Below are 13,822 nucleotides of genomic sequence, written 5' to 3'. Positions count from 1 at the left end.
ATGGCAATTCAACTAGAAAAAAGTTTGGGCAGTTATGATACAGAAGATTCTAGAACAAAAGAGAACCATGGTTGTTTTGAGGTTTGTGCATTATGCTTAAGTTCAACCACGGAGTCTGCTAGATTGTACATGTGGCAAAATCCGGTGGGCTAGAAGATGGTGCGAGGGGCCGAGTGGAGGGAGACTATGAAGGAATGCACAAGTGCGAGATCGATATTTAGAGAGAGGGGGCGAACACGTGCGCTGATGCGCGCAGTGGCGGAGCCATGAAAAATAAATGAGCTAGGGGGCCAAGCACTGCTAATCCTTTACGAGGAGGGTCAATTCATGAACTTAAACCATTTTTAGCAGCAATTGTCTAATGATCACATTCATATTAGCCTTGATATATACTGATGTTAGGGGGAGGGGGCAGGGCCCTTACTGCCCCCTGTCTTCGCCATTGTGCACGCGTATGAGAGATGAAGCGGAAGGAATGGATGATGAGAGGGGGACGTTGCATACATAATCAATGTGGGTGTATTATCTATATATGTTAATCCTATATAGAGAGGTATAGATTGATCGATGTGGACGTGGGAAAGAGGGTGAGACCTCACTGGATATATCGATTGATCAGTTTGTGTGGAAAACTATGAAAGACCTAGCTATATACACACATACATAGAGGAACATCGATCGTTGTGCATGCACGCGTGACAGATAAAGAATGCCCGATATGATGGAGAGGGGGATGTGTGTTGGTGTGTGCCTTCATGGGAGACCGACCTGACGAAAAAGATTGGATGTGTGCGATGGATAATGCCGACTGGTAGTGTGTGTGCATGCATGCACGAGAGAAAGTTAGCGGTAGAATTATAAAGAGAAGACTACTGTGTGGGTGTAAAAGAATAGCTGAATAGGTGAGGTCACAATCAATGTAAAGTTGAATTCAAATATTTGAATAAGAGATCCTGATGTTTGAAACCCATGCATGCATGAATATAACGGAGATATGCGCGGTGTGGTTTGGAAACGAGCATGTTGTAATGTATACACATTGAACAAGGTCAGACTAATTTGAATTTGAGATACCGATGGCAGACATCATTTGGCCACGTCGCATCCGTGCATGGACACACTATTCTAATTGGAGATGATGGGCGGCTTTTGCATCACATATCTATATCTATACCCCTATATATATATTATATTTTATATTTTTTTATATTGTGTGTGGGTAACTTTAACTTTGAAAGATGGTCGTTGGATGAGGCGAATCCAATGGTCCAAAGATGGCAAATTTGAGCACTACTGGCCGTTGGATATCATCTAGATTCCACTAGATTTCGCCACATGAATAATATAGAAGACTCCATGGTTGAACTTAAGCATAATACACAAACATCAAAACACAAGAACTTCTTATTTGTTCTAGAATCTTCCGTATCAGAATTGCCCAACTGTTTTTCTACATGATTTGTCATTATTTGTTTTTACTTTATGTCTTACGACGCACAATTCCATGAATCTTAAAATAGATTAGCTTTCTTATAAAAACTAGATGATTTTGAATGAAATGAACTATAAGAATTAAACGAACATCTACATCATGCATATATGACTCAAAGCTTGCATGCTATAATGTGGTATTTATTCATAATTTGGTTGCCAAATCTCATGCGTGCAATGCACGTGTACCTTACTCTAGTCTAAATGGTGTTTGTTGTGTGTTGTGCGTGTTGAGGTGCAAATTGTCTTTTTTTGGGTACACGTTAAGCTTGGTCTTCCGAAATTTCAAGCCGCGCCTTGTTATGCCAAAAATTCAAGCTAGCGTCTCTGTCTATCATGCTACGAAACTCCCGCCTCTTCAACCTGCGCATTGTTAGCCCGAAATATTTAAGATATATCTTTTTCTCGTTGTGCTCGGACAACTCCCTCCATCTCAACCCGCGCCTTGCTATTCCGAAATTACAACGCGCGCGAAAACTCCCACCTCCTGTGAAATCCCGACACGCCAAATGCCTGTGGTACCCCTGAACCGAAAGAACCGCCTCAAATCGGTGGGGGTACTTTCGTAACTTACCCCACATTTCGGACAAGCACGTCTCTAAGCCATGGTTCCCCACTGCCATCCCATCCGCCCACCCATTCATACACCAAGGCCGCGAAAACCCGCGACGAAACCCCACACCCTGCTCCGTCCGCCACCCAGCCAGAGCCTCTTCCCCGACGACATCGTCCACAGCAACACCTCGACGTACCTCATCCACTGTACCGGATGAGGATCCGTCGTCGATCTCATCGTCCCGCCGGTTCAGCCACCCCATCCTCCACCTCCAAGGAGCTGCCCCGACGTTCCCCTCATCTTTCGTGCCACCTCCATTTCCACACCGCCGTCTTCACCTGCACCACTGGAAGAGCATCATCATCACCGTTTCCTCGGATCAAGCTGCGGCCTAATCGGCGCCACCAAAGAGGTTGTACACTAATCGCCGCATTTTCTTCTTAATTCGATCTCACGGTGCTGCCGGCGCTCGGTCCCGAGCCGACACGGCGCGGCTCCATCCACGGCGGCATCGTCGGCCACTTCCTCCACGACGTCGCTCCCTCGGCGGCGACGTCCACATCAGTAGGATCTGCTGCTGCTTTAGCTCTCGCTCGCACTGCTGCTCTGCTCTTGCTCTCGGTCCCCTGCCTGGTCTGCTCTTGCTATTGCTCTTGCTCGCGCTGCTGCTCTCGCTCTTGCTCTTGCTTGCGATGCTGCTCCGATTTAGCTACACTTCACTCCGATGCCGCCGGGGTGAAGGAAGAACCAGCCGCAGCAGGGAAGGGGGCTCGCCGGAGAGGTACCCCACTATCTATCTTAGGGTTCAGGATGGGGGCGGTGGTCGCCGGCGGTGGCGGGGCGGTGGCGTGGGGATCGCCGGAGAAAAAGCTCGGCACGGGGGGGGCCTAGAGGGATGGCCGGGGCGGCGGCGGACCGGCGGTGGGGAGTGTTTTCAGGGCGGGCGGGGCGGCCGGGGGGCTGCTGTTTGGCCGGCTCAGGGGGGTGGAGGTTGAAGATGAACCGCAGGCCCTTGATTTCATATCCAACGGCTGCAAAATCGACTGACCAAAGATGAAAAAGTCAGTCGACCGACGTGTAGCCTCACCTTGCTAGTGCGTTCAGTTTCGACAGCAAAATTCAGTTTCGACAGCAAAATTCAGTTTCGATAGTTAAGTTCAGTTTCGACAGTTAAGTTCAGTTTCGACAGTTAAATTCAGTTTCGACAGTTAAGTTCAGAGATGAGCGGCTGATGTATTTTACATCTAGCACTTTGTGGTTATGTATTTTACGTCATGTATTGGAGATGCTATTAGAATTCCACTCAGGTTAACGTTGTTCCTTGTCTCTCTTGTACTGCTTCAGCCTCGGCGTCGTACAACTCACCGGAGCTGCTCCAACGACGAAACCCTCCATCACAGCGGAGCCGTACCTCGGGCTCCATCTCCAGATGCCTAAGATCTTCTTCCCCTCCTCCGACAGCCAAGTTAGCCGGAGCATCCTCACCGGCCAACCCAATCATGCTGAGATCGACATGGCTTCGCCAAAGAGGTTGTACACTTGCTGCATCTCTTTTTTACTCTACATGTTATATATATATTGTCCACTGAGCACTCGTAGTAACGGGAAATACGATTATTTTATCCTACTATATGACAAGCAGTGAGGTACCAGGCAACTTAGCTATCCGTGATGGACTCTTTTGAACGCCATCATTATTTATCTCTGCGCGTTTGAGCTGTGCATTTGTCGATGGGCCTGGGAGTTGAGCTAGTATGGCAGTGGCATGGGTCCAAAGTAATAGAAGTAGCACAAAAACATTTTTTTAGTGTAGGATTTTCCTTGCTCAAGCCTGCCTACTAGAATCGCCAGTGCTTGAAAGGAAAAGTGAATGAAAAACATTGGAATTGGAAAGTTTCATATGGTACTACTTTTCATGAATTTGGTGCAAAGGAATGGAGCAAAGGAAAACTGTAGGATTTGTTCCTTTAGTGTCTCCTTGAAAGAAAAACCGTAGGAATTCTAATTTCCACTTCTCCTCCTTTTCATATTCCTATTCATCAAGCACAAGACTAAGAGATAGTAGCATAATAGCATTATAACCGTACATTTTCTTGTGGTTTGACTTAATCTCACCATGCTTTTTTGCATCCTGTGATCTTCCAATTGTTGTGAATCAAACACCCAGATTGGCAGAAATCCTGTGTTTTTAAATTCTCTGTTTTGCACGTGCATTCCTATCCTATTCCTGTCTATTTCCTATCCCTGCATTGTTAGAATCCTCAAATTCAAACAAGCCCTTACTCAATTACTTCTGTTACAGATATGTGTCAAAGAAAACCTTGTGTGGTTTGTCCTGCTCCTACGGCGCTGTGTTCCACCCCAGCTCAGCTGCTCCAACGACGGAAGGGTTCACCACAACACGGATCTGCTCTCCAGACTGTCTTTCGCCGCCTTAGATCTTCTTCCCCGCCGCCGGCAGCCATCGCAACTGCATTACCATCATCAACTGAGCAGATGACCTTGAGGACTACACGGGTCCGCAAGAGAGGTCGCACTCTTCTGTGTCTGCTTACATTATGTGTCGCTTAATATGATGACATGCTACATTATCATCGTGTTCACCTATTAGACTCCGAGTCAGGTCCAAACTAATGCTGAAACTTGAGTTTTTAAATGGTTGTGGGGTACATATTGGGGCAGCAATCAGTACTATCTGTCTACTATCTGGTTAATCTCCGATGTCTACTATGAGTTTCATGTTGGGTGCAAACAAACATTAAAGGAGCCATTATCTCTATTTTTTAACTAAAGCTATTATCTGCCCGCTATCATTGGTTTTGGGTCTATCCACAGTTTGCTACCATCACTCTGGATTTGTGCATGCACTCCTTACATAATCTCACTATGTTTTATTCCTATGAATGCCAGTTATTGTACACAATGGAACTGATCATGTAGAGCAAAAGAGACGAGCCTTGCGTGGCAATAAAATTTCATGCAGACGTCGTTCCATGGTGGGCGCAAAGGCAGGCCCCCCTCCACCCATTTCGGATCGTAATCAAGAGGAAGATAACTGTTATGAGGGGGATTTAGAAGGAGAAGACCACTCCTATTTACCCCATGAGGTCTTCGCTCTAACTTGGCATGCTAATGTTGGTAATATCATGCATATGGTGCCTTGCATTGCTTACTGTATACATTAAAGATGTCATCTGCTTAGTTTAGACATGCTTTGTGTCAATGCCATCTGTTTAGTTTCTTTATCGTATATGTGAATCATGCAATGCCATCTTGTCTAGCCAGGCATCATATATGTGAATTTTGCAATGCCACCCTGGTTAGCCAGTCATCTTATATGTGAATTATATCATGCCATCATTTTTTATTACGTGTTAAATTTGTCAACAATTTTAGTACATTCAATTACTCTTCCTGTGCATCAGCCATTTGGCACGGTCATGGAAAAATCTGGAGTGGAAACAAGGTCTTCAAAGCAGACAATGCTATCTGATGAAGCGCATGTCTTGCTGGTTACCGATAGCTCCTCAGAGGAGGATTCAGAGACAAATGACCAGTCATATCCCCCCCCCCCCCGAGGTGCATGCCCTAACTTGGCAGGGTTATGTTGCTCATATCGTGCGTACGGTATCTTGCATTGCTATGTCATTTGCTTAGTTTAGACGTGCTTTGTGTGAATGCCACCGGTTTAGTGTCTAATTACCATATATGTGAATTATGCAATGCCATCTTGTTGCAAGACATTATATATGTGAATTATGCAATGTTATCTTGTTGCAAGGCATTATGTATGTGAATTATGCAATGCCATACTGTTTAGGCAAGCGTCATATATGTGAATTATATCATGCCGTCCTTTTTTGTATTTCTCATTGCTTTTGTCGACAATGTTTGTATATTCAACTGCTCTTCCTATGCATTAGCCATTTGAATTGGTGATGGAGAAATCTGGAGTGAAAACAAGGTCTTCAGAGCAGACAATGCTACTTGCTGAAGCAGATATCTTGCTAGTTACATATAGCTCTTCAGAGGAGGATTCAGAGGCAGATGACTAGTCCTATTATCCCCCTGAGGTGTATGCTCAAACTTGGCAGGGTTATATTACTCATACAATGCATATGCTGTATTGCAATGTTTAGTTTTTACATCATATACACAATATTGAATGCCATCTCCATAGTTGACACATCATATATGCGATTGCCCTCTGCTCACTTCCTTGGTATATAAATCATATATTTGAATTATGGCATGCCATGATGTTTACATAGACAGCATGTATCTGAATTATGGCATGCCAACCCATTTTCTAAAGACATAATATAGTTATATCATCTCATCCTGTTTACATAGTCATCATATTTAAATTGTGTCATTCTATCCGTGAATTATATCATGCCATCATGTTTCCATCGACGGCATGTTTGTGATTTATGGCATGCCAACCACTTTCATAGACACATCATATAGTTATATCATGTCATCCTGTTTACAGAGTCATCATATTTTGAAGTATGTCATTCTATCCTGTTTAGTTAGCCATCATACATGTGAAATTGTGTCATGCTAACCTGTTTAATTAGCCATCATATATGTGAAATTATGTCCTGCTATTCTGTTTGCTTAGACAACATAAATGTGAATTATTTCATGCCCTGTTTTCTTCCCTACTATCCATTGCACCTGTCTATCTTACAATGTTTGTACATTCAATTACTTTTCTTGTTTATCAGCCATTTCAATTGGAGGGAGTGATGGCAGTATCTGTGGGAGTAAAAACACGGTCTTTAGAAAAAATCGTGCTACCTGTTGATGCAGATAGAACCACAGTTGTACTTGCCCAAGAACCAGCCCCACCACACATAACCCACACTCATGCAGATTGTACCCCTACCCAGTTGGACAGAGAACCAGCTACACCCCTTCTAACCCCAACCCCAGCAGATAGACACCCAGTTCCCATTGACACGGCACCGTCTCCACCACAGAGCACCCAAACATGAGCAGTTAGTAAGGCAACTGCAGTGCCCAAATCACGAGGACCACCACTCCGAACCCGAAGTCAACGCTTAAAGCAGAAGAAGAATTGTTCTCAGGTCAGGTTCCGTAGCTATGGTTCATACTAATTTGCTCTTGCATCACTGTATTTACTAATACCAACTAATTTCAAATTTGAAGGATGCAATTGAAACTCCAATGGCGCAACAGGTATGTTTTAAACCTGTTTCTTCAACGCGTTTGGCTGTTTGCTGTTGTAACTTGCTCTATGTTGATTTCAGTTTCAATTGAATAAACAGTTATGTTCTCATACCATGCACATTACAAGTGTTGTTATTGTTGTGTAGTTTCCCACACTTATATTCTGTCTATGCTGCTTTGTCTTAAATAGATATGATTCGAACTGTATCTATCTTGATTTGGCAACATAAACTAGAATGATATAGACCATATAGTGACCATACTATATAGATATATGTTTGTTTCATGCTGTTATCCTGTCCACCTTACTACTGAACTGGTTTACCAAAATGAGTTTCATATACTACATTGTAAACCTGAGATGTGTTTGTTTGTTTCTCTTTTAGAACGCGGATAAAATATTGGAGAAGAGTACCCTGTTATGCAATGGTAAAGGAAGTAATGCAGATAAGGTTCAAGATAGTGAGACATCCCTGTTGGTCTCCAAGAAAGCTGATAAAAACTATATTGAAGACACTAAGACAACCCCAATGTCCTGTCTTGATGTAGTGTTCGAGTTACTGGCTACCACTGCTGGCACCAGCTCTTCGAACTCATTGCCTGAATCAGTTTAGCTTCTTGAGTCTCAACTTAAAGTTGAAAGACATCGATCAGATGTTATGCGACAGGAAGCCAAAGGACTGAGGAAGTCCCTGCAGAATTCAGATGCATACTTTCTGGTGCAACAGCAAGCGCTGGAGGACTTAAGCGTCAAACAAGAGAAAGTTAATAAGCTTGCTAAGCATCTTGCCAGCATTATGGGTACCCAGGATATTGTTTCTTGAGCTCTTCTGAAGTGGTTTCAATTCTGGACTTGTTTTGCTGCGGCATTTATATGCGTTGTGTTCCCTATATTTGCACTGGTGGCGAACTTTGATGCCCAGTGGATGTAATATGTGTAATAGCCGTGATAGCCTAGTGTAAGTTGCTTGCTTATTTATTTCCTTGCTGTCTTCTTTATTTGTTTGCTTGTAGTCAGTGCAGTTCTTTTTCTGTGGTTTGCTAGTGGCTGCAATAACCTATTTTTTAAAACTAGGCCACAATAACCATGGGCTAATATTTACTGTAGTGACACTGGGCCTCCTACGGGCCGTAGAAACAGTGGGCCTTCTACGGGCCGTATAAACAGTGGGCCTTCTACGGGTCGTAGAAACAGTGGGCCTTCTACGGGCCGTAGAAACAATGGGCCTTATACGGGCCGTATCATCAATGGTCCTTCTACGGGCCGTATCATCAATGGGCCTTATACGGGCCGTATGATCGATTGGCCAAACATGGGCCAAACAGACCGCATTTTGGCCGTAAACGGGCTAGAGTTGGAATCATCCATTCATGGCCGACCATAACGGGCCATCATTAATAGGTCGTATTTGATGACACTATGAAAATGGCCCAACGTATTAACGGACCACAAACGGGCCGACTGTAACCACGGGCTGAATTTGGCCCACAAGCAGAAAATGACAGTAACGGGACGTAAGTAAACAAATGCTGGAAATGAGCCCAAGAATAAATGGGCTCTGAGAAGGCTGAAAGATAACATGGGCTGGAGATGGCCCAACGGAATAACGGGCCGTTAATGGGTATAAAGTGATACACTGTTCAATATGGGCCAGTTTCACCACGGGCCGTTAATGGGTGTAAAGTGATACACTGTTCATTACGGGCCAGTTTCACCACGGGTCGTTAATAGGCCAAGAGTTACATAGGGCCTCATATGGGCCGAAAGACGTCATGGGCCATACATGGGCCAGAAGTGAAAATGGGCTGGAATTATATTGGATGGCCCAGATGACGGTACTGGGCCTAATTCGGATAGGGCGTAACGGGCCTTGGGTTAGCGGGTTGTAAATGGGCTATATGCGAACAGGCCATTAACAGGCTTTCCATGGGCCGGCCCGCCACCTTTTGACCAAGTCAAACGGGCCAACCTTTTCAAAGGAATGGGCCTCTGTTGGGCCGTGCCACGTGTCAATGTATCATAGGCGGCTTTTGTCCAATGAGTGGATGACATATGTCCCGAGGATGAGCCGACACGTGTTTCCTCCAGCCAATGATGATTTTACACGTGGAAAATCCCCATTGGTCGGGGCTGTTAACGGGTTATCGGATCCAAAACCCGACCCGATATCTTAACGGCGTTCCATTACGGTGGATGCCACGTGTCGGTCACCCTTGACGAAAGCACTTCTATGACGCGTGATTTATCGTCATGGAAGTGGACACTTTCGTGATGATAATTTTGGTAATGTCATGGAACACTTCTATGACAGCACAGGTATGACTATCTTGATTCTGTCATAAATTTGTCATGGATGTACATGCATGACAAAAAACGCGACCTACTGTGACAAACACGTATCATCACGGAAGTGTATTTTTTTGTAGTGCTCCTTCTTCTTCTTATTCCTTGATCTTCCCCCTAGATGAGAGAAGGGTTTCCCCTCTGGTCCATGGCCTCCATGGCGGCAGAGGGGCGAGAGCCCCTCCGAGATTGGATCTGTCTCTCTCTATTTCTGCGTTCCCTGATTCTGCCCTTTCACCGTTTCTTAAATTCCCGGAGATCCGTAACTCCGATTGGGCTGAATTTTGGACACAATTTTTATCCGGATATTGGCTTTCTTGTGGAGAAATAAGGGCACCAACCGCCTTACGGGGTGGCCATGAGGGCCTAGGGCGCCCCCTGCCTCGTGGCCCGCTCGGGCATCGTCTCGCGTTGATTCTTCTTCCCAAAAATCACATATATTCCAAAAGAAATCTCTGTCAGTTTTTATCCCGTTTGGACTCTGTTTGATGTGGATTTTCTGTGAAACAAAAAACATGCAAGAAACAGGAACTGGCACTGGGCACTGGATCAATATGTTAGTCCCAAAAATAGTATAAAAAGTGGCCAAAAGTATATGAAAGTTGTATAATATTGGCATGGAACATTCAAAAAATATAGATATGACGGAGACATATCAGCATCCCCAAGCTTAATTCCTGCTCGTCCTCGAGTAGGTAAATGATAAAAAATATATTTTTTGATGTGGAATGCTACCTAGCATAATCTTGATCATGTAATCTAATCATGGCATGAATATTAAGACATGAGTGATTCAAAGCAATAGTATCATTTGACATTAAGATAATAATACTTCAAGCATACTAATAAAGCAATCATGTCTTTTCAAAATAACATGGCCAAAGAAAGTTATCCCTACAAAATCATATAGTCTGGCTATGCTCCATCTTCACCACACAAAAAATTCAAATCATGCACAACCCCGATGACAAGCCAAGCAATTGTTTCATACTTTTGACGTTCTCAAACCTTTTCAACTTTCATGCAATACATGAGCATGAGTCATGGACATAGCACTATAGGTGGAACAGAATATGATGATGGAGATTGTGTGGAGAAGACAAAAAGGAAGAGAGTCTCACATCGACGCGGCTAATCAACGGGCTATGGAGATGCCCATTAATTGATGTCAATGCAAGGAGTAGGGATTGCCATGCAACGGATGCACTAAGAGCTATAAGTGTATGAAAGCTCAAACTGAAACTAAGTGGGTGTGCATCCAACTTGCTTGCTCATGAAGACCTCGGGCATTTGAGGAAGCCCATCATCGGAATATACAAGCCAAGTTCTATAATGAAAATTCCCACTAGTATATGAAAGTGATAACTCAAGAGACTCTCTATATGAAACATGGTGCTACTCTGACGCACAAGTGTGGTAAAAGGATAGTAACATTGCCCCTTCTCTTTTTTTCCTTTTTTTCTCTTTCTTTTCTTTTTTGTAGGCTTCTTTGGCCTCTCTCTCTCTTTGGGGCTTCTTTGGCCACTTTTATTTTGATAGCCTCACAAGGGACAATGTGCAAATAATGATGATCATCACACTTTTATTTACTTACAACTCAATATTACAACTCGATACTTGAACAAAGTATGACTCTATATGAATGCCTCCGGTGGTGTACCGAGATGTGCAATGATCTAGCATAGCAATGACATCAAAAAACGCACAAGCCATGAAAACATCATGCTAGATATCTTACAATCATGCAAAGAAATATGACAATGATGCTCAAGTCATGTATATGATGATGATGGAAGTTGCATGGCAATATATCTCGGAATGGCTATGGAAATGCCATAATAGGTAGGTATGGTGGCTGTTTTGAGGAAGATATAAGGAGACTTATGTGTGATAGAGTGTATCATATCATGGGGTTTGGATGCACCGGCGAAGTTTGCACCAACTCTCGAGGTGAGAAAGGGCAATGCATGGTACCGAAGAGACTAGCAATGATAGAAGGGTGAGAGTGCGTATAATCCATGGACTCAACATTAGTCATAAAGAACTCACATACTTATTGCAAAAATCTATTAGTCATCGAAACAAAGTACTACACGCATGCTCCTAGGGGGGTAGATTGGTAGGAAAAGACCATCGCTCGTCCCCGACGACCACTCATAAGGAAGACAATCAATAAATACCTCATGCTCCAACTTCGTTACATAACGGTTCACCATACATGCATGCTACGGGAATCACAAACTTCAACACAAGTATTTCTACAATCCACAACTACCCACTAGCATGACTCTAATATCACCATCTTTATATCGCAAAACTATTGCAAGGAATCAAACATATCATATTCATTGATCTATAAGTTTTATTTAGGATTTTATGCCTAACCATGTGAATGACCAGCCCCTGTCATCTCTCTAAATAGATATAAGTGAAGCAAGAGAGTTTAATTCTTTCTACAAAAGATATGCCCATGCTCTAACAAATATAAGTGAAGCAAAAGAGCATTCTACAAAGCCATACTCAAAAGATTTAAGTGAAGTGCAAAGAGCATTCTATAAATAAACCAAGGACTATCTCATACCAGCATGGTGCATCAAAGAAAAGTGAAAACTATATGCAAAAGACGCTCCAAGATTTGCACATATCGCATGAACGAAACGAATCTGAAAACATATCGATACTTGTTGAAGAAAGATGGGATGCCTTCCAAGGCATCCCCAAGCTTAGATGCTTGAGTCTCCTTGAATAATTACTTGGGGTGCCTTGGGAATCCCCAAGCTTGAGCTCTTGTCTCTCCTACTTCTCCTCATATCGAGACCTCCTCGATCTTCGAACACTTCATCCACAGAAAACTCAACAGAAAGTTCGGTAAGATCCGTTAGTATAATAAAGCAAATCACTACTCTAAGTACTGCTGCAAACCAATTCATATTTTTTTTTGCATTGTAGATACTGTAATATAACTTTTTCATGGCTTAATCCACTGATAGAAATTGATAGTTTCATCAAAACAAGCAAACTATGCATCAAAAACAGAATCTGTCTTAAACAGGACAGTCTGTAGCAATCTGAACATTCACCATACTTCTGGTACTCCAAAAATTCTGAAAATAAAATTGTATAGAAATACAGTGCAAAAAGTTTCAGAACCGTTTGGCGTTCCAGTAAAAAATGTAAAATCGCGCACTACAGCCAAAGTTTCTGTCTTGCACCGCACAAACCAACAAGTAATGTAAAGATCCTAAAGGAAAACCTTGGCACATTATTTTTATTTTTAAACTTTATAAAAGCACACATCAGAAATAAATGACTCTCTAAAACTTCCGGGTTGTCTCCCTGGCAACGCTTTCTTTGAAGCCATTAAGCTAGGCATATAATGCTCAAGTAATGGATCCACCCGGATCCCAAGGTATATCAAAGCCAATTTTAATTAACAATGATTTGTAATTTAGTAGTGAGCACAAAGTAACATATATCATGTAATGACGAAGTCTAACTCTCTTCCTATGCATCGGCATGTCATAAAAGAACAATTCATGCACACATAGTAAAGGCCAATGCATAGCATAAGTAGTTTCTTGCAATTTTATCGTGTGGGAAACATAGAGAGGTGGAGATATAGTTCCTCTATCATAATAATTGCAAGTAGGATCAGCAAGCACATGCATATTATATCTATCAAAATCATCATGTGTAGTAGTAAAATGCAACTATTCAAAATAATCCTTAATAAGGGCAAACTTCTCTGATATAGTGTAGTCGGGAGAATTCAAAAAGATAATAGGACTATCATGCGTGGGTGCAATAGCAACAATTTCATGTTAACATAAGGAAGTATAGCAAGTTCATCTCCATAAGCATAATTCATATTGGCATCTTGGCCACAAGCATAGCAAGCATCATCAAAAAGGGATATTTCAAAAGAATCAACAGGATCATAACAATCATCATAGCATTCATCCTTCGGTAAGCACGAAGGGAAATTAAACAATGTATGAGTTGAAGAGTTACTCTCATTAGAAGGTGGGCACGGGTGATCAATCCGCTCTTCCTCCTTTTGTTCTTCGCTCTCCTCCTCATCTTTTTCATCCAATGAGCTCACAATGTCATTAATTTCTTCTTCCATAGACTCCTACAAAATATTAGTCTCTTCTTGGACAGCGGAGACTCTCTCAATAAAATCATCAATATCGGGATTGAATTCAAAATATTAGTCGCGGCTTGTCCCGTGC

Source organism: Triticum urartu, chromosome 1 (assembly GCF_003073215.2).
Source record: "Triticum urartu cultivar G1812 chromosome 1, Tu2.1, whole genome shotgun sequence".
Taxonomy (NCBI): domain Eukaryota; kingdom Viridiplantae; phylum Streptophyta; class Magnoliopsida; order Poales; family Poaceae; genus Triticum; species Triticum urartu.
The sequence above is the reverse complement of the archived record's forward strand: the minus strand, read 5'-3'. Positions refer to the sequence as shown.